This window comes from Chinchilla lanigera, unplaced genomic scaffold (assembly GCF_000276665.1).
Source record: "Chinchilla lanigera isolate Chin_1 unplaced genomic scaffold, ChiLan1.0 scaffold00101, whole genome shotgun sequence".
NCBI classification, from domain to species: domain Eukaryota; kingdom Metazoa; phylum Chordata; class Mammalia; order Rodentia; family Chinchillidae; genus Chinchilla; species Chinchilla lanigera.
Window position 1 is genome coordinate 372,750 of NW_004955502.1, and position 18,439 is coordinate 391,188.

Here is an 18,439-nt window from a genome sequence, read left to right on the forward strand (position 1 = left end):
AGAGGCTCTGTGCAATGAAAATAAAATAAAATATGGCAAGATTCTTTACTAGGGATATAAAGGAAAAGAGACTGACAGTATTCTTTTGCTTACTTTATAATACTTTTACTGAAGTGGGGTTTATATGCATACGGTAGAAAAATGAAGTTACTAGAAGCACAGAGAGTCAAAATACAAGATGAGGTGGGCATTTAGGACAGTAAAGGAGAACATAAAGGAGAATGGAGGTCATGACCATGGTGGCCCTGGCCCATTTGCTGGTGAGACAGTGAAGACATACAATGCATGGCAAACTGTCCTCATCAAATCAGTTGATTGTATTGCTCCCCAGTAACAGGGAGAAAACAATTCCTAAATTGATTACCTCATGGACTCACCCTGAGGGGTTTATTTAGCTTTTTCCTATTTAAGCAACTGAAGTTATCAAGCAGTAATAAGGAATTCCTGGGTTTTCAGATTGATTTTTAGAGGACTGTTTTATTTATCTGTGAATTGAAAAAAGATAAAAGTTTATAGAAATGGTTAAGATGATCACTGGGCATGGTGGTGCATGGTTGTAATCCCAGCACTCAGGAGGCTGAGGCAGGAGGATTGCTGTGAATTTGAGGCCATCCTGGGCTACAAAGTGCAGTCAAGGCCAGCCTGAACTACATATTGAGACCCTGTTGAGAGAGAGAGAGAGAGAGAGAGAGAGAGAGAGAGAGAGATAATATGTTGGCATCTGCATTCATGTTATTATTTTGGACTCAACGTGATAGATTTGTTTTCAGAAGGCTTACACCTTTTTTGCTAAGGTTGAATATATGATTGACACTTAGTTTATCAGACAATCCCTGGAATTTAAATCTTGGGTAGAGGATTAAGGAGAGAAAAAAATGGCAGGAAATCATCTGTTTCAGGGACTGGGTGCTAGAGTTTGACCACTATGAAACCACCCCTAGCATTAGAGTTTGACCACTATGAAACCACCCCTAGCATCATCAAGTCCTGGATGACTGGGGACAGCCAGGTTTGGCACATTTCATTTTTTGGTACCGGAATTGAACTCAGGACCTTGTGCTTGCCAGGCAGGAACTGTGCCACTGAGCTGTTTCCCTGGCCCACTGGCACATTTTAACATCTAGCTCTTCAGCTTTCTGTTCCAGATGTGAGGGCTGTGTTTCAGTGAGTTTCTGTTGTGTGAATTGACTACAGCTATTTATGCTGTTTGCATCTGTAGACCTTTGACTCATTCAACGGATGTCCCGTACCAGCTAGGAGGTTAAAGGAAAACTGACTTTATACTTGTCATATAAACAGTATGGGACCATAGTTAGAAGTTATACATCAATCATTTAAACAATACTTATTTTTAAAACCATGTGGCGAATGCTTACTGATACATACAATGATTTTTTTGGGAGAGGCAGGTTGAGACAGGGTCTTGCTATGTAGTTCAGGCTGATCTTGAACTCATTATGTAGCACAGGTTGGTCTCAAACTTATATGGCAATACTCCTGCCTCAGCCTCCCCAGTGCTGGGATCACAGACAGGCACCACCATGCCTGGTGATAAATAATGATTTAATGATTTTGTAAAGGAGCAAGCAAGACACTTGAAAAAAGTAAAGTATTATTGGACAAATAAATATGAAACATATTTTTGATAATGATTTTATAGAAAATATATGAAGTAGATAATAGATGTTGTAAAAATATCTGACATCAATTGATTTATTATTTGACACTGGCATGTTAGAGCATAGATCTTATTCTAGCTGGATTATTTCATACTTACCTGCTACTAATTATTTAGATACCACAGACAGACCCTGTCTCAAAACACAGAACAGAACAAAAAATTAAATGAACAAAAAGAATTCAAGGCTATTAACTTGATTCAACTCAAATATTCCCAGAAGTGAGAATTATAGTGAGTGTAGTCAGGTAGATTTGATAGAATCCAGACTTTGGGGTTATTTATTTTTCTGCTTTTCAAGGTTTAGCAACATTGATGACTTTTGTGTGGGAATAATTCTTGGTGTATTTATTTAAAGAAAAAAAAAATCCCAGTTTATCACATTATATCTGTATCCTTATCCTGATGGATCATCAGGTATAATCCTCTTTTATCAACAGATTTAGCATATTATATTACCTTTTTATATGTAGTTTTGGCAATGGAAAGGAAGGCTTATTTTTGTCTGTGTCTGAAGTTCATTGTCACAGAAATTATGTAAAACTGAGTAGGAGTTCTGTAGAATACCAGATGTAACTGTCACTGGATAGAGTCTAAGGACTTTTCCTCAAAAAGGAGATGAGGACTCGACGCACCTTACTCTCAGCATAGGTTCTTTTGTTTGTGTTTTTTGAGGCAGGGTCTCTTTATGTAGTTCAGTCTGGCCTTGAACTCATGGTGACCCTCTTGCCTCAACCTCCCAAATGCTGCTGGAATTACAGGTGTGTGCCACCTTGCCTGGTTCCCACAGTGCAGGTTCTTGACTTATCACAGAAAAACATTTCAGGGTGTGTCAGTGAAAGACATAGACATTAAGCAGAACTAAAGAAATTCACACTCAGGTGTCAGATGTTTTTGAGTTCTTTATATATTCTAGATAGTGATCCTTTAACTGAGGAACATCTGGCAAAACTGTTTTCCTACACTGTAGTTTGTCTCCTTATTCTGTCGGTGGTTTTTTTTTTTTCTGTGCAAAAGCTGTTTTATAAGATGAGATCTCAGTTGTTGCTTCTTTGAGATATTTCCTGTGTATTCATAAAGTCTTTGCTTACACCAAATCTTCAAGAGTTCTACCTATTCTGTCTCCTGGCACATTAAGGGTTTCTGTATTTATATTTATGTCTTTTCTCTATTTAAATTTTAGCTTAGTGCATGGTGAGATATGGGTCTAGTTTTAGTCTTTGGCATGTGGAAAGGCAGGTTTTCTACCACCGGTTATTAAAGAGGTTCTCTCTTTTCCAGTGAATATGTTTGCCACCTTTGTCAAAGATAAGGTGGCTGAGTGTGTTTGGATTGTTTCTGCCTCTTCTAATTTGTTCCCTTGATTCTTGGGTCTGTTTTTTCGCTAGTACTATGCTTTTTTAAAAATGACAGTAGCTCTGTAGTATATTTTCAAGTCAGAGATTGTGATGCTCCTTGCTTTGCCTGTGTTGCCCAGAATTGCTTTTGCTATTCTATGTCTCTTTTGGTTCCAAATAACTTTTAGGATTGTTTCCTTTAATCCTGTGAGGTATGCTTTTGATATTTTGATCAGGATTGCATTAAATATGTATAACAGTTTTGGAACTATGGCCATTTTCACTATATTGGTTCTTTCTGCACAAGAACAGGGATATGTTTCCATTTTCTCATATTCTCTTCCATTCCTTTTATTAGAGTTCTGTAGCTTTCAATGTAGAGGTTGTTTACTTACTTGGTTAGATTGATTCCTACTTATTTCATTGTTGGGGGGTGGTATTGTGAAATGTGTTGTTTCTCTAGTTTCTCTCTCAGAGAGTTTGTTATTTGTGTACAGGAACATTATCAATTTTTGAGTGTTGACTTTATATGGAGCTATGCTATTGAATTTGGTTATTAAATCTAGAAGTTTTTTGGTGGAATTTTGGGGTCTTCCATTTAGAGTATTCTGTCATCTTCAAATAATGAAAATTTAAATTCTTCCTTTCCTATCCCTATTCCTTTTGTTTCTTTGTCTAGTTTAATTGCTCTGGCTAACATTTGCAGAATTATATTGAATAAGAATGGTGATAGTGACATCTTTTGTCTTATTCCTGATTTTAAAGTGAAAGTTTTCAGCTTTTGTCCATTTAGTACGATTTTGGCTCTTAGTTTATCATAGATGACTTTTATCAGATTGAGATAAAGACCATCTGTTCTAGTTTTCTGAAGGTTTTTTATCATGAATGGATGTTGGTCTTTGTCACCTGCTTTGTCTGCATCTCTTGAGATGATCATATGGTTTTTGTTCTTGGCTCTGTTAATATGGTGTATTGCATTTGTTGATTTAGGTGTGTTGAACCATCCCTGCATCCCTGGGAGTAATCCTACTTGGTCCTTATGTATAATCTTCTTGAGCTGGGCATAGTGGCACACAGCTGTAATCTCAGTACTTGGGAGGCTGAGGCAGGAGGCTCATTGTGAATTTGAGACCAGCCTGGGCTACAAAGTGAGCTCAAGACCAACCTGAACTGCATAGGGAGACCTTGTCTCAAAAAGACCAAGACAAAATCTGCTAAATGATTTGTTACACTCTGTTTCCCAGTATTTTATTCAGGATTTTTGCAACTATGTTCTTTAAGGAGATTGACCTGTAATTCTCTTTTAGTTGGATCCTTCTCTGGTTTTAGTATCAGGTTTTTTTCTTAAAGAGAGTAATTTAAAAAAAAGAACAACAGCAACATGCCAACATCACAGACATAAACAAAACAAAGAAAGAACATTAAAAATGATACAGGGTTTCAAAATAAAATGATAGGAATTAACAGTGGTTGTTATATTACATATTGTTGTCTTCAACTATGTTGCTCAGATCAGGGTAATTCTTGGTTTCAGGAGTGAGTGTGAACTTATCACTTCCTTTTCAATTTCATTAAAGAGTTTAAGAAGTAGCAGCATTAAGTGTCCTCTAAATTTTTTGTAGAATTCAGCAATGAATCCAGCAGGACCGGGGCTTTTCTTTATTGGTAGGTTTATAATTACATCTTCAGGGCCGGGAATTTTGTTGACTGATATTGGTTTATTTAGAATTTTATATCTTCTTCATTCAGCTTTGGTAATTCATATCTATCTAGGAATTGGTCCATTTCTTCTCTGTTTTCCACCTTATTACAATGCAGGTTCTTAAAATAGGTATTGATGATCTGGATTTATGCAGGATCTACTGTAATTTCACCCATGTCATTTCTAATCATGTGAATTTGAGTCTATTCTTTCTTTTTTTGATAAGGCTGGCTAAGGGTTTGTCAACTTCATTTATTTTTTCAAATAATTACCTTGATTGATTGTTTCTATCATTTTCTTAGTCTCCATTTCATTAATTTCTGTTCTGATTTGTATAATTTTCTCCCCTGTATGAACTTTGGACTTGACTTGCTCTTCTTTTTCTAAACACTTAAGGTTCATCATTAGGTGGTTTATTTGAGCTCATTCTAGTTTTGATATGGGAATTCACTGCTATAAATTTTCCTCATAGGACTGCTTTAATTGTGTCCCATAAGTTCTAGTACGCTATATTGGCATTATCATTTAATTGTAGAAACTGTTTTAATTTCTTCTTTAATGTTATCTGTGACCCACTGCTTGTTTAGGATGATGCTATTTTTTTTTCTTTTTTTTTTTTTTTGAGACAGGATCTCACTATGTAGCCCAGGCTGGCCTTGAACTCACAGAAATCCTCCTGCCTCAGCCTCTCAAAGGCTGGATTACAGACATAAGCCACCATGCCCAGCCATGGAAGGTGTTATTTAATTTCCAAGTGTTTATGAAATTCTTGTGGTTTCTTTTGTCATTAATTTCCAATTTCAGTGCTTTATGGTCTGATAATACACATGGGATAATTTCATTTTGTTTACATTTATTTAAGCATATTCTGTGAGCTAGTATGTGATCTATTTTGGACAAAGTCCTATGTGCATCTAAGAAAAATGTGTATTCTGATGTTATGGGTTCTGAAGACATCTACTAAGTCCATTTGTTCAAAAGTTTGGTTTAATTATGATTTTTTTCTCTAGGTGACCTATTGTGACAGTGACATATTGAGGTCCCCCATTACACTGTCTTAGTGCTTATTTGATTTTTCATATCCATTAATATTTATTTTATATAGTTGGGTTCACTGGTATTTATTGCATATATATTTATGATTGTTATCTCTTCCTCTTAGATTGTTCCTTTAATAAGTATGTAGTGACCTTTGTCTCTCCAAATCTGTTGTGGCTTGAAATCCATTTTGTCTGCAAATAAATAGCTAACCCTGCTTTTTTCCAGGTTCCAGTCACAAGGAGTGTTGTTTTCCATCCTTTGACTTCCAGTCTATGAATTTCTTTTTGAATTAATGTGTTCTTGTATGCAGCATATAGTTGGATCTTGTTTTTTGATCCATTCTGCCAGTCTGTTTCTTTTGATTGGTGAATTGAGACCATTTACATTTATGGTTGCAACTGATGTTTACTGACTTATCCTTGTCATATTATTTTCTTGTTGTTGCCTCCTCCCATTTAATTACTTGCCTTGCCAGGTGGATTCACTCTGTTGGGGTTCATGCAGTTGTAGTCCTCATTATCTCTTTATAGAATGTCCTTCAAAATATTTTGAAATGCTGGTTTGGTGCTCATGAATTTCTTCAGGTGTTCTTTGACAGAGAAGTATCTTCTTTCTCCACTAGTTCTGAAAGATAGTTTTGAGGGGTACATCAGTCTGGGCTGGAGGATGTTTTCTCTTAGGGCTTGAAATACTTTACTCCAAGCTCTCCTTGACTTAAGGATCTATATTGAGAAGTTTTCTGTGATTTTGAAGGGCTTTCCATTGTAGGTGATTTGTTTCTTTTCTCAAACAGCTTTTAATGTTCTGTTCTTTTGTTGAATTTTTGAAATCTTTATCATTATATGCTTTTGTGTAGCTTTTTTTGGATAGGGGCTAACTGGAGTTCTATGTGCCTCACTTAACTATATGTCAAAATCAATTTCATACTTTGGAAATTTTCTGCCATCACTTCTGTGAACAGATTTTTTGTCATTTGTGCTATCTCCTGCTTTTTCATTGATTCCAATCAATCTTTGTTTTTTCTTCCGGTACTGGGAATTGAACTCATGACCTTGCACTTGCCAGGCAGGTACTGTGCTGCTGAGCTAAATCCCCAGCCCCTCCAATCAGTATTATGTTATTTTTCTTTGCATTGTCTAGTAGTTATTGGATTAATTTTTCAGGGTTCCTTACTATTTTTAAGAAATCTTTCTTTTCATCGTGCCTACTGAAATATTATCTTCTACATCTGATATTGTGCCCTAACATTGGCTCATTCCACTGCATGTATTTTCAATGGAATTTTTAGGAGGTATCTGTTTGAATCTGTTTCATAGATTCCATTTCCTTCCTATGTTGAATTTTTGCAGTTTCCATCATTTTCCTAAACTCCTATTTTTAAAAATCTGTATCTACTCTAGAGTGACTAAGCATGTCTTTCATTATGGTCACCATCTCTGTAGTTATCTGAGAAATCTTTTCTGGTTTCATTTTTTAGAGTCTGATTCATCTACTTTGTTACTTTTGCTGTTACCACTTGAGACAACAATGTTGGGTGGCTTTAAAATTGTTCTGCCTCATTGAACCTCAGGTTTGCCTTTGGTGAGCTGGAAGTCTGGGGCTGCATATTGTTTAAGTGTCTTCTCATTTAAAAAAAAATTTTTTTTTTAGTTTAAGGCTTGCATTGATGCTGGTAAATTGCTTACTGTGGGTTGTTTTCTTGCTGATATTGAGAAGCCATTGAAATGACTACTTCTAAAATATGTCTTGCAGGTGTAGCTAGATTTTGGGTTTTTAGTCTATTGCAAGAGCCTACTTCTTCAACTTATTAGGAGTGAGAAGATGCTACCTGTTTGGGATAGCTCCTGGTTCTTTGGAACTGGCGCATAGTATTGTTTATGACCCTTAGGCAATCTCAGTCTTGGCATACCAGGAAGAACAACTGATAAGAATAATTATGTCACCTTGGGTAAGTAGTAAAGTCAAGAATAACAATAGCATCAAACAAGCCCAGAAAGTGAGAAGCTGTGGTGACTGTTAATTTGGCACCTTTAACTGTATGGACTATATTTGTGATTATATAATAACATCTAAAAAAATCACCCCAGAACCATATACAATAAACATAATCTCAACATGGCAGTTTTACCCTCAGGGGAGAAAATTTAAAGAGGTTATGGAAATAATAGAGAAATAGAAGAAGAGGAGAAAAAATAGAAGAAGAGGAAAAGATTAGAAGCAAGACTGGAGGACAAATGAAGATTATGCAAACTTGGGAAACTTGTGAAGAAGACAGGAGGCAAAGAGAAGGAAGAAATAAAAACAAGAACACAACAGAACAACAAGAAAACTAGAAACAATGTTTACATTCATACAAAAACAAGAACAATGAAAGAAGAAAAAAAGAAAAGAAAACCAAAACCAAAAAACAAGAAAGGAAAAAAAAAGAAGAAATATTGCTGTCTTAGTTTCTTGTTGCTGAAACAAAATATCTGACATTCAAAGTTAAAGGAGGAAAGGCTTATTTGGCTCCCAGTTTGTAGAGATTTCAGTTCATAATCAGCTGGGTCCATGGCACATGGACAGAGGGGAAACAGTTCACGGAGGCAGAAAAAGCAATAAAAGAGTGAGGGTATGTGTGTGCATATATATATATGTGTGTGTATGTGTGTGTATATATATGACAGAGACAGAGACAGAGAGACAGAGACAGAGACAAGGAGACAGAGAGATGGAGAGAGAGACAAGCTTCTTTCCATACCTTATACTGTGTCCAGACTACTGGGATTAAGGTAGTGCCCATCCCATCAGTGGACTAACCCAGCAATCACACACCCTTTATCCCAGATCCCTGAATCCCAGCATTGAACCATGAATCAATCACACACTCTAGACTCACTCAACTCCAGAAAAACCCCATGACTGCATGAGGCTTTGGGGGAACATCTAGACACAAACCGTAACACATCCTCTTCAGGGCATGTCTCAGCTGCCACTGGTAGACGGAGTAGACAGATAAAACCTAGATCCATGTTGATTAATTCCAGCAAGCCAGTAGTAGATTTATGGCAGAGTACTGAATAATCCCAGCAAGCTTGCATTTTTAAGTGTAGGCTGATTCCTGGCTGTGAGGGGGGAACCCAATTGACTTATCCTGTAACACTCTGTGTGTCTCTTCTCAGTTTAAACTCAGCTCCCTGCCAGTTTGAACTCATGTCTTTCACCTCTTGCCAACTTGAACTCCATTCCACCTCACCCTGACACTGGAAGCTGCTGTATGGAGCCCACCAGCAGCTGCTGAGTTCAGAGCACAGTTGGCCCCCTTTCTAAGATGGCTTTTGGCCAATTGCTCTCTCCTGTGGGACATCTGAACCCAAATAATTCACCAGTCACTGCAGCCTGCTGCATCCATTGATCCATTCTACTGATGGAGGCCTCTGTGGAGGCCTCTGGGGTCACTAGTAGTCAGTGTGAGTCCAAGCAGCTCTTCCTATGAAGTAGGTCAGGGCTCAGAGAGATAGCACCACCAGCCACCTCCTTGTTCTGCAATGAGGTCTCTCTCCCTGTGGACTTCAGTTCTCACTTCAGATCCTTTCTGGGCCCCTGGGAACCCACTTCCCTCTATCTTCTCTTCCTCATGTTGCTGTATTCCAGTGGCTGGACAACAAATCTTGAGAGGCTGTTTCTCCGCTGTTCACCACTCTGCCATCTTCCTGGAAGTTACGATCACTCACAGAATCAGATGTGGAAGAGTGAAGAGGGCCTGTCTGCACACCTGAGATCTTAAGGATTCTGCTGAAGGTCTGGACCTCCCTGAAGTGTCCTGTGCAAGTCCATATCAGGAAGCTGATGGGTAACATGAATTTTTAAAAGCATTTATTTTAGGTAGAGGCTTAAAACACAAGTGAATATTTTCTACATACTCAGGTATTGAATGACCTTTTGGTACATAGCTGGTATCCTGTTTGCTCTGTCTCTTTAGTTGCTCTATCATCTTGTTGATACTACTCATTCCAAAATCATGTTCCACTGTTGAGAAAATCTTCCAGTGATGGTCCTTGCTCACACCAGCTTTTGTAAATCAGCAGTTGCTTTGGGTTTCTAGGGGAAGAGCAATACAGACATTCTTCTCTATCACCCTCTGTTTTTCTACTATGTCCTTTACCGTTGATGAGGTTCTGGGGCTTTAAGGGTTTGTGCTTTTTCACTTCTGCAATAAGGCTTGATTGAGTTCCTACTGCTTGTTTTCAGTTCTTCTGGAAAAATACCCAGAATACCTGGGTTGAAGGGCACCTCTAATCCTAGTTTTTGAGGAATATCCAGACTGATTTCCACAGTGTTTGCACAAGTCTACACTCCCACAAGCAGTGGAGAGAGTGTTCCTTTTGCCCCACAGCTTCTCCAGCATGTTATTGATTGATTTCTTTTTTGTTGTTGTTGTTGTTGTTGTTGTTTTGTTTGTTTGTTTTGTTTTGTGTTTTTTTTTTCCAGTACCAGGAAATGAACTCATGACCTTGCTCTTGCCAGGCAGGCGCTGTGCCACTCAGCTAAATCCCCAGCCCCTTCATTGATTTCTTGATGATGGTCATTCTTTCTGAGGTGAGATGGAATCTCAGTGTTGTTTTAATTTGTATTTCTCAAATGACCAGTGATGAATATTTTTTCCTGTATTTATTTACCATTTGTTTTTCTTCATCTGAGAAGTGTGTCTTCATCTTGGTTGTCTATTTTTGAACTGAGTCTTTGAATTTTGGGGGCCTTATTTTTTTAAAAATCTGTATATGTTCTAGATAGAAGTCCTTTGTCTGATGGACAGTTACCTTAAATTTTTTTTTCCCAATTTGTGGGTTTTCTTTTTACTCTGTTGGTGATTTTCTTTGATGTGCAACACCTTTTCAATAAGATGAGATCTCAGTTATTGTTTCTTTGAAGTATTTCCCATGCATTTTAGTTTTTGTTCATTAACTCTCTGCCTACCCCATCTTCAAGATTTCTACCTACTTTCCCTTCCAGTAGATTTAGTGTTTCTCTTTTAATATTTAGATGTTTGATCCATTTTGACTTTACTTTAATACATGGTGATAGACATGGATCTAGTTTTTGTCTTCAGCTGTGGAGAGCCAATTTTTCCAGCACTATTTATTAAAGAGGCTATCTTCCTTCCAGTGAAAAAGTTTGGCCCCTTTGTCAAAGATTAGGTGGCTAAGTGTGTTTGTGGTTGTGTCTACATCTTCTAATCTGTCCCACTGATCCTCAGGTCTGTTTTTATCCCAGTACCATGCTGATTTTTTTACAGAAGATTTGCAGTATAATTTCAAGTCAGGGATTGCAATGCCTTCTGCTTTAACTTTGCTGCCCAGGAGTGCTTTGCTATTCTGGGTCTCTTCTGGTTCAGATGAATTTCAGGAATGTTTTCTCTAGATCTGTGAGTTATGCTAAATTGCTTTCATTATATTCCACAGATTCTGGTAAGTTGTATTTGCATTTTTGTTTGATTGTAGATATTAATTTCTTTTAAAATTTTATCTGTTGCCCATTGGTTGTTCAGGAGGGTGTTATTTAATTTCCATGTGTTAGTGGAGTTTTTGTAGTTTTGTCATTAATTTCCAATTTCATTGCACTATGGTCAGATAATATGCATGGGATAATTTCAGTTCCTTTGCATTTACTTGAGCATGTACTATGGGCCAGTATATGGCCTATTTTAGAGAATGTCCCATGTGCAGCTGAGAAGAATGTTTATTCTGATGTTGAGTGGAACATTTTGTAAACATCTACTAAGTCCATTTGTTCACAAGTTTGCTTCAGTTCTGTTATTTCTTTGCTGATTTTTTTGTCTATTAGATCTATCTCTTTGTGTTAATGGGGTATTAAGGTCCCCGTTACAATTGTGTTATTGGTTATTTGGCTTTTCATGTCTATTAAAATTTGGCCTGTATAATTAGGTGCTCCTGTATTTGGTGCATACATATTTATGATTGTTATCGCTTCCTTTTGAAATTTTCCCCTAACAAGTATGTAGTGACCTTTATCTCATTTGATCATTCTTGGTTTAAAGTTCACATTATCTGTTAACAGAATAGCTACCCCTGCTTTTTTCTGGGTTCCTGTCCTGTGAAATATTGTTTTCCATCCTTTGATTTTCAGTCTATGAATTTTCTTTTGAGTCAAATGTGTTTCCTGTAAAGAGCATATTGTTAGATTTTGTTTCTTGATCCACTTGGCCAGTCTATTTCTTTTAACTGGTGAATTGAGGCCATGTACATTAATGGTTTTAACTGATATGTATTGGCTTATCTTTGTCATGTTATTTACTTGCTGTTAGTTTCCTACTTTTTCCCTGTGTTTAATTGCTTGCCCTGCTTGGTGGTTTCTTTCTGTTGTTGTTTTTGGAATTTTGGTCATTTTTATCTCTTTCTAGGATATCTTTCAGTACTCTTTGTAGGGTTGGTTTGGCAGTCATGAATTTCTTCAGTTGTTCTTTGTTGTGGAAGTATCTTATTTCCCCATTGATTTTGAAAGATAGTTTTGCAGGGTACATCCGTCCGGGGTAGAGGTTGTTTTCTTCCAGGACCTAAAATACTTCACTGTAAGCTCTTCTTAACTTGATGGTTTATGTTGAGAAATCTGCTTTGATTCTTATGGACTTTCATTTATATGTGATCTGTTTCTTTTCTTTAACAGCTTCTAATATTCTGTTCTTGTGCTGAATTTCTGGGACCTTGATTATTATATGACTGGGTATAGATTTATTTTAGGTATGGCTAGTTGGAGTTCTATATGTCTCACTTGTATGTCTGATTCTTTTTCCATGCTTAGAAAATTTTCTGCTATTACTTCTGAAAATAGTCTTTTTATGTCATTTATGTTGACTCCTGTTGTTTTGTTGACACTTATTAATCTTATATTATTCTTTTTGTATTGTCTTGCAGCTGTTGAATTGTTATTTCCTTGTTTTTTTTTTTTTTTTTTTTTTTGGTTTTTCTCCAGTACCGGGAACCGAACTCACGACCTTGCGCTTGCCAGGTAGGTGCTTTGCCGCTGAGATAAATCCCCAGCCCCTTCCTTGTTATTTTTAAGAGATCTTTCCTTTCATCGTCGCTAGCTGTAATGATGTCTTCAAGGTCTATGAGTCTATCTTCAGTTTCTTTCAAGTGGTTTTGCCAGCTTTCAATGGAATTTTTAATTTCCTGGATATCTTTTGAATCTGTTTCATTTATTCCAGTTCTTTTGTATATTGTTGATTCAAGGTTTCCATCATTTCTCTATGCTCCTCTATTTTTTATCTATGTCTTCTTTAGATATGCTGAACAATTCTTTCATTATAGTTGTCATTTCTGTTTTTACTTGAGAGATTATTTCTTATTTGATTTCCTTTATAACCTCCTGGAGTTGTTTCTCTACTTCAGTTGCTATCATTTCAGAAATTTTAGGTTTGTGATTTCCAATTTCTTTTATATTAGTGTCTCTTGGATTTGTTCTGGGTGGGCTGGAGGTCTGAGATTGCATTTTGCTCTTTTATCTTAGCATCTTCTGGGTTGCTTTGGTGGAGCAGGTTGCTGATTCCCAGGTGCTTCCCATGCTGATCTCTTTCCTGTGATGTAGGGGATGGATCAGGCACTGGGTTCCTCTGGCCCCACCAGTTGCAGGGTCTGAGGTGCTTCCTGCCCTGGCTGCCCTTCATGCCTCAGTTTTCTTGATCCTTTTTCTGTTCTAGTTTTCTCCCAGTACTAGGCAATGCTGTAACTTCCTAATGTTCCAGTGAAGAATTTTTCTTGTGACCTTTAAATCAGTAATTTTCTTTATGTTTAACATCCTTATGGCTGTTCACAATATCTTGGATCTTGTATCCAGGCAAAGGTAGGGAAAAAGCTGCATGCAGCTGTGACACAGCTGTTTCCTGGTTGAGTAATGCTGACTTAGAAGTACATGTTTCATCTGTGGAAGGGATGGCAATAATACCTACCTCATAGATGGTTGTTGTAAAGAATAAACAGTACTTCCTCCAAAGTCCTCCACAGAAATACTCTATAGATGTTGCTCATTTTATAGCCCACTTCCTGAATCTATTCCTTTTTTCTCATCTACCTAATCTTTCTTAAGCAACAGACACTTCTTTGTACAGAAAACCCTGCTACACAGCTGTATGTCACCTTGACTGAACAATTCCTTCCTTTATCCACTCCACAGCACGTATGAGGCCCTTCTGGTGGAGGTTTCATTGTGCCAGCTGCTATGGCAGAATGGCAAAATGGAAGACACATTCTGCCTTCAGCAAGGTTAGAATGTAGCTGAGGACAGGATCATGTACGTACAAAATGCTAAGTAACAATATGTGTTACATGGCCATATAAATTAATAGTTTTTTCTATATTCTGAAAATTTTTATTAGCCTATGTTTGCAGTACATAATGATTACATTCTTCATGGGGGGTTTGAACATGTACATAACACATCTTAATTCTTTTTACTTCCTCTTCCCTCTCTCCCTTCTCTCAACTCTCCCTCCTTCTCTTGGTCCCTTCTTATCTGCTAAAGATCTACCTCCCTGTTTCCTATTACCTATCTTTTATTTTTCTCCTTAAATTGTTTATCCTTTGCATTTCTCATATAAGAGAAATTATGGGTCACAAGACTTACCTGCGAGCTCCCTGCTTACAAATATGTACATACCCTTTTCCTGTTTTCAAGTGTACATAGTACTTACTCAGTTTTCTCTTTGATTTTTTTTTTTTTTAATCTTTTTGAGACAGGGTTTCACTGTGCAGTTCAGGCTGGTCTTCTGCTCACATCATAGCCCAGGCTGGCCTCAAATTCACAGCAGTCTTCCAGCCTCAGCCTCCCAAGTGCTGGGATTACAGGCTTGCCTATCCGTTGATTCTTACAGTAACCTCCTCATTAGGTTTTCTGAGAAGAGGGAGTATATTTATAGTTGAATGTTAATGCCCTGGAGTCAGAAAATTCTCTGCTCTGCAACTTGGCAACTATGAGATATTGGGGAAGTTGCTCAGTTGCTCTGAGCCTCATTTCCTCATTTATAATGGGATAAAATGGTATTGTGTGTGGAGTTAATGTAGAATTTAATGATATAATCCATATATACTTGTAACCCCAAACCTGGTGCTTATAAGTGGTCAATAAACAAAGCTGTAATTATAATTGGGTTTTACAGAAATCATAGTTTGTGAAAAATGTGTAATTTGCAGGATATCTGAAGGCACACAATGTGTGATATTTAAATATTTCCTAAAATGAGACATTAGTGTTTGTAAATATAGGAATTAGTATCCTATATTCACTGGAACTAGTATCCAGTGGCCTGTCAGTAAGTATCTGGTTTCAGAACTCTTCTTCTGACAATGCATCATGCAGAGGAACAGTAAGTGTTTGCTACTAGACTCATAATGAAATTAAAAGCAAAACCTTTAGAATCTACAGAGTGAAAAAAGTTAACAGAGTTAAAGGAAAGTACAAGTTTTTGCTTATGACACATATTTTTCTTTAGAAGTACAGCTGTGATTCTAAAATTTTCAAATGGTATTTTTCCTTAGAAATTGGATTACAAGGCTTTCATTAGTTGGTGGGTTGCCAGTTCTCAAAGAGGTTCAAATGTGGATCTATAATTAAAGTCAGGAATCAGAACCACAGAGTCAGAGAGACATTTCCTTAACATGTTCCTCTCTTTCTCTTGATTTCTTTTGACATGGTTACTCCCCATAGCATACACACATGCAATATATGTGTAAATTCTGCCACTCTCTATACATTTTACATTGAGTCAGGGGTGATGTAGGACTTAGAATAACACATTGCTATAGGCTGCTGTTTGGGGGTAAATATAGGGATCCAAGGAATCAGAGCCGTTCCTTCTCTCTCCCTGTGCAAGTACTCCTAAGATACGATGACTCACTTCTACTGTTGGAAGTTAAATCTATCTCTGAAAAACAATTTTTGTTTTATAAAGCCATAGTTTGTAAAACTTCAGAAATCATCCCCAGGAGCTCCTTGAAGATGCATAATCAAAGAACTGACACCTGCATCAGAGAGTAGTTATTCAAGGAGCTCAGACTTCCTAGCTTGCTTTACAAAAACAGAGGGCAATGACAAATGACTGAGACCCATAGCCAGGTGAAGGGTAGAATCATAGTGGTACAGGTCTATAATCCTAGCTCTCTGGGAGGCTGAGGCAGGAGAATCTCAAGTTTAAGGCCATCATGGGCAATGTAGTGAGGCCTTATCCCAAAATAATACTGGGTTTGATTCCCAGTACTGGGGTTGGTTGGGGTGAGAGAAAGAAATCTTTCATTTTGAAGCAGACATAGCTTTCTTCCATAAGAAAGACCCTGGAGGCAATGTACACAATGGCTTAGTGTTGCAGGAGTATCCTAAATGTCTTAACACTTGGCTTAAATGTCACAAACTAGATGGTTAGACTGGGAGTCCGGAGCCCCCTGCAGAAATGCCAACCTCACACCACCAGGGTGGAAATCTAAGGAATGTTTCTCCCATCCAAACTGAAGAGCTGGGGAAAAGGGAAAGAAGGTGGACTTTGCATCTGAGAAACTAAGTCAGACTTCTGTTTGCATCTTACTAAATTAGAGTAAGCAGTTTGTGATCATTGCTTCCTATACTTTTGCATTTCCTTGACTTCCCAGTAGCTTTGTAATGCAAATTCTTTTCATTTTATTGTAAATGCAGAGGGGTTTGGGACCTCACTTTCCTAACAGCACACAGACATTTAGGGAAAAGTACTATGATGAAAAACTATACCAATTCTCTCACCAGTCCTAGCTGGGTTGAGGAACAGGTTTGGAGAGAGGAAAGAAAGACCGTAAGACACTGGGGAAATGTTAAAGCGCACCCACAAGGTCCACGTCTATAAACATAACCTGAAGCAGAAAATTCTGTAGACTGTGAAGTTCAAAGCCAAATCAGCTTTCAGGCAAAAGTGACACTTCTTTCTTGGCTTTATGAGACAGAATTTTGAACAGTATAACCTCAAACATTTTTAAAGTGCAGTCATTTCTCAGAAGTACTCAGCCTGAAGTGGAACTTTCAAGTTGTATTTAGACATAAAACTCAAGCCAGGACACCTGTGTGTTTACTGAACTTTATATAGATGTGTATTTGCTTGGCAACCATTGATACTCTTTCCCATGAGGACACACTGTTCTCTGCCTGGAAAAGGTTTGCTGCCGTAAATGTCAAGGCTGGGCCTATCACCCCTTCTGCCTACCCCAGCAGGGTTACTAAATCACCAGCCTTACAGACAAAGTCATCTGGAAAGGAGTCAGGACAGAAAGGTGTCTCTAGGCACGAGCCCTGTCAGAACTGTCTGCCTTGCTGCTTAGATCACTAGTAGCTTTAAACATGTAACAACAGTTAATTGCACAATTGTTGGGAGATGTGAAGTCACTGTATAATTACTGCCATTTTCAAAGGAATTAGCATGTAGTTACCATGAACAACATGTTCTAGTTTGTGGAAACAATGCAATTAAATTGTCCCAGGATAATAAATTAAAGGTAGAGTAAGCTCGTTTAACAGCTGTGAGCAGGAGGGGCTGGCTGGGAGCACGTTTATTATTGAGATCTCTTTGAACTTATTAACATCTATACTTAACGTGAAGTTGTCCCTATGCCCACATTTAGGAAACAGGTACTTTGGGAAGTGAGAGCATACCTGCTTAAGGGAAAGAAGAGGAGGTACAATGTAGAAGGATGAAAGTGTAGTGAAAATATGCCAAATCATTTGGAGTGGAAATAGAACAGCAATAAGACAGAGCTACAAATCCTGGAGAGTTCACACTAGCACTTGTAGAAATTCAGTTTACAAGCACTTTATCAGGAAGCATCTACAGCGAATATAAAGATATCCTTGTACATGTTTAGAGGCTCCTTGATTATTTATGATGAATTAAAATGTTCTTTAAAACCTGTGTGTTTTCCCTTTCATATTTAGTAATAACTGGCCTAGTTTTCTTTTTTTTTTTTTTGGTCTTTTTGAGACAGGGTCTCGCTATGCAGTTCAGGCTGGTCTTGAGTTCTCTTTGTAGCCCAAGCTGGTCTCGAACTTGCAGTGATCCTCCTGCCTCAGCCTCCGAGTGCTGGAATTACATGAGTGTGCCACCATGCCTGGCCCCTAGTTTTTTTTTTTCTCCAGTACTGGGAATTGAACCCATGACCTTTATACTGAGTAACATACCCACCCTTTTAAAATTTTTTCTCCCTAAATTGTTGAATTGCCCAAGTCAGGCTTGAATTTTCAATCCTCCTGCCTCTGTCTCCCAGTGTGCTGGGATTACAAATATGTGTTACTATGCCTGGCAATTTGCCTGAATTAGTTTGATTTTAAAAAGAAACACTTCTCACTTTGCTTTTCCAGTGGAAAGTTTGAGAGGATTATGGAGTTCACCGGTCACCGCTGGACCTCTTTCACTAGTCTGCTCTGGTGTGTGTGAGGAAAAGACCCAGGGTCTCCCAGTTTAGGGAGAACTGCTATTACTGAAGGACTAGCTTCACAGAAGTACTGAAATGGCCCCAGCAGGCCTGGGGTCTTGGGGACCTCGCGGGTCTCAGCCAGGAACACTCTGTCAGCATGTTCACAGTGCAGAGGAGGAAGCTGATGCTTAACCACGGACACCCAGGCAGCTGGTACGGTGTCGTTTCCAGAGGCGACGGTGAGGGAGCTTTTGGAAGGGAT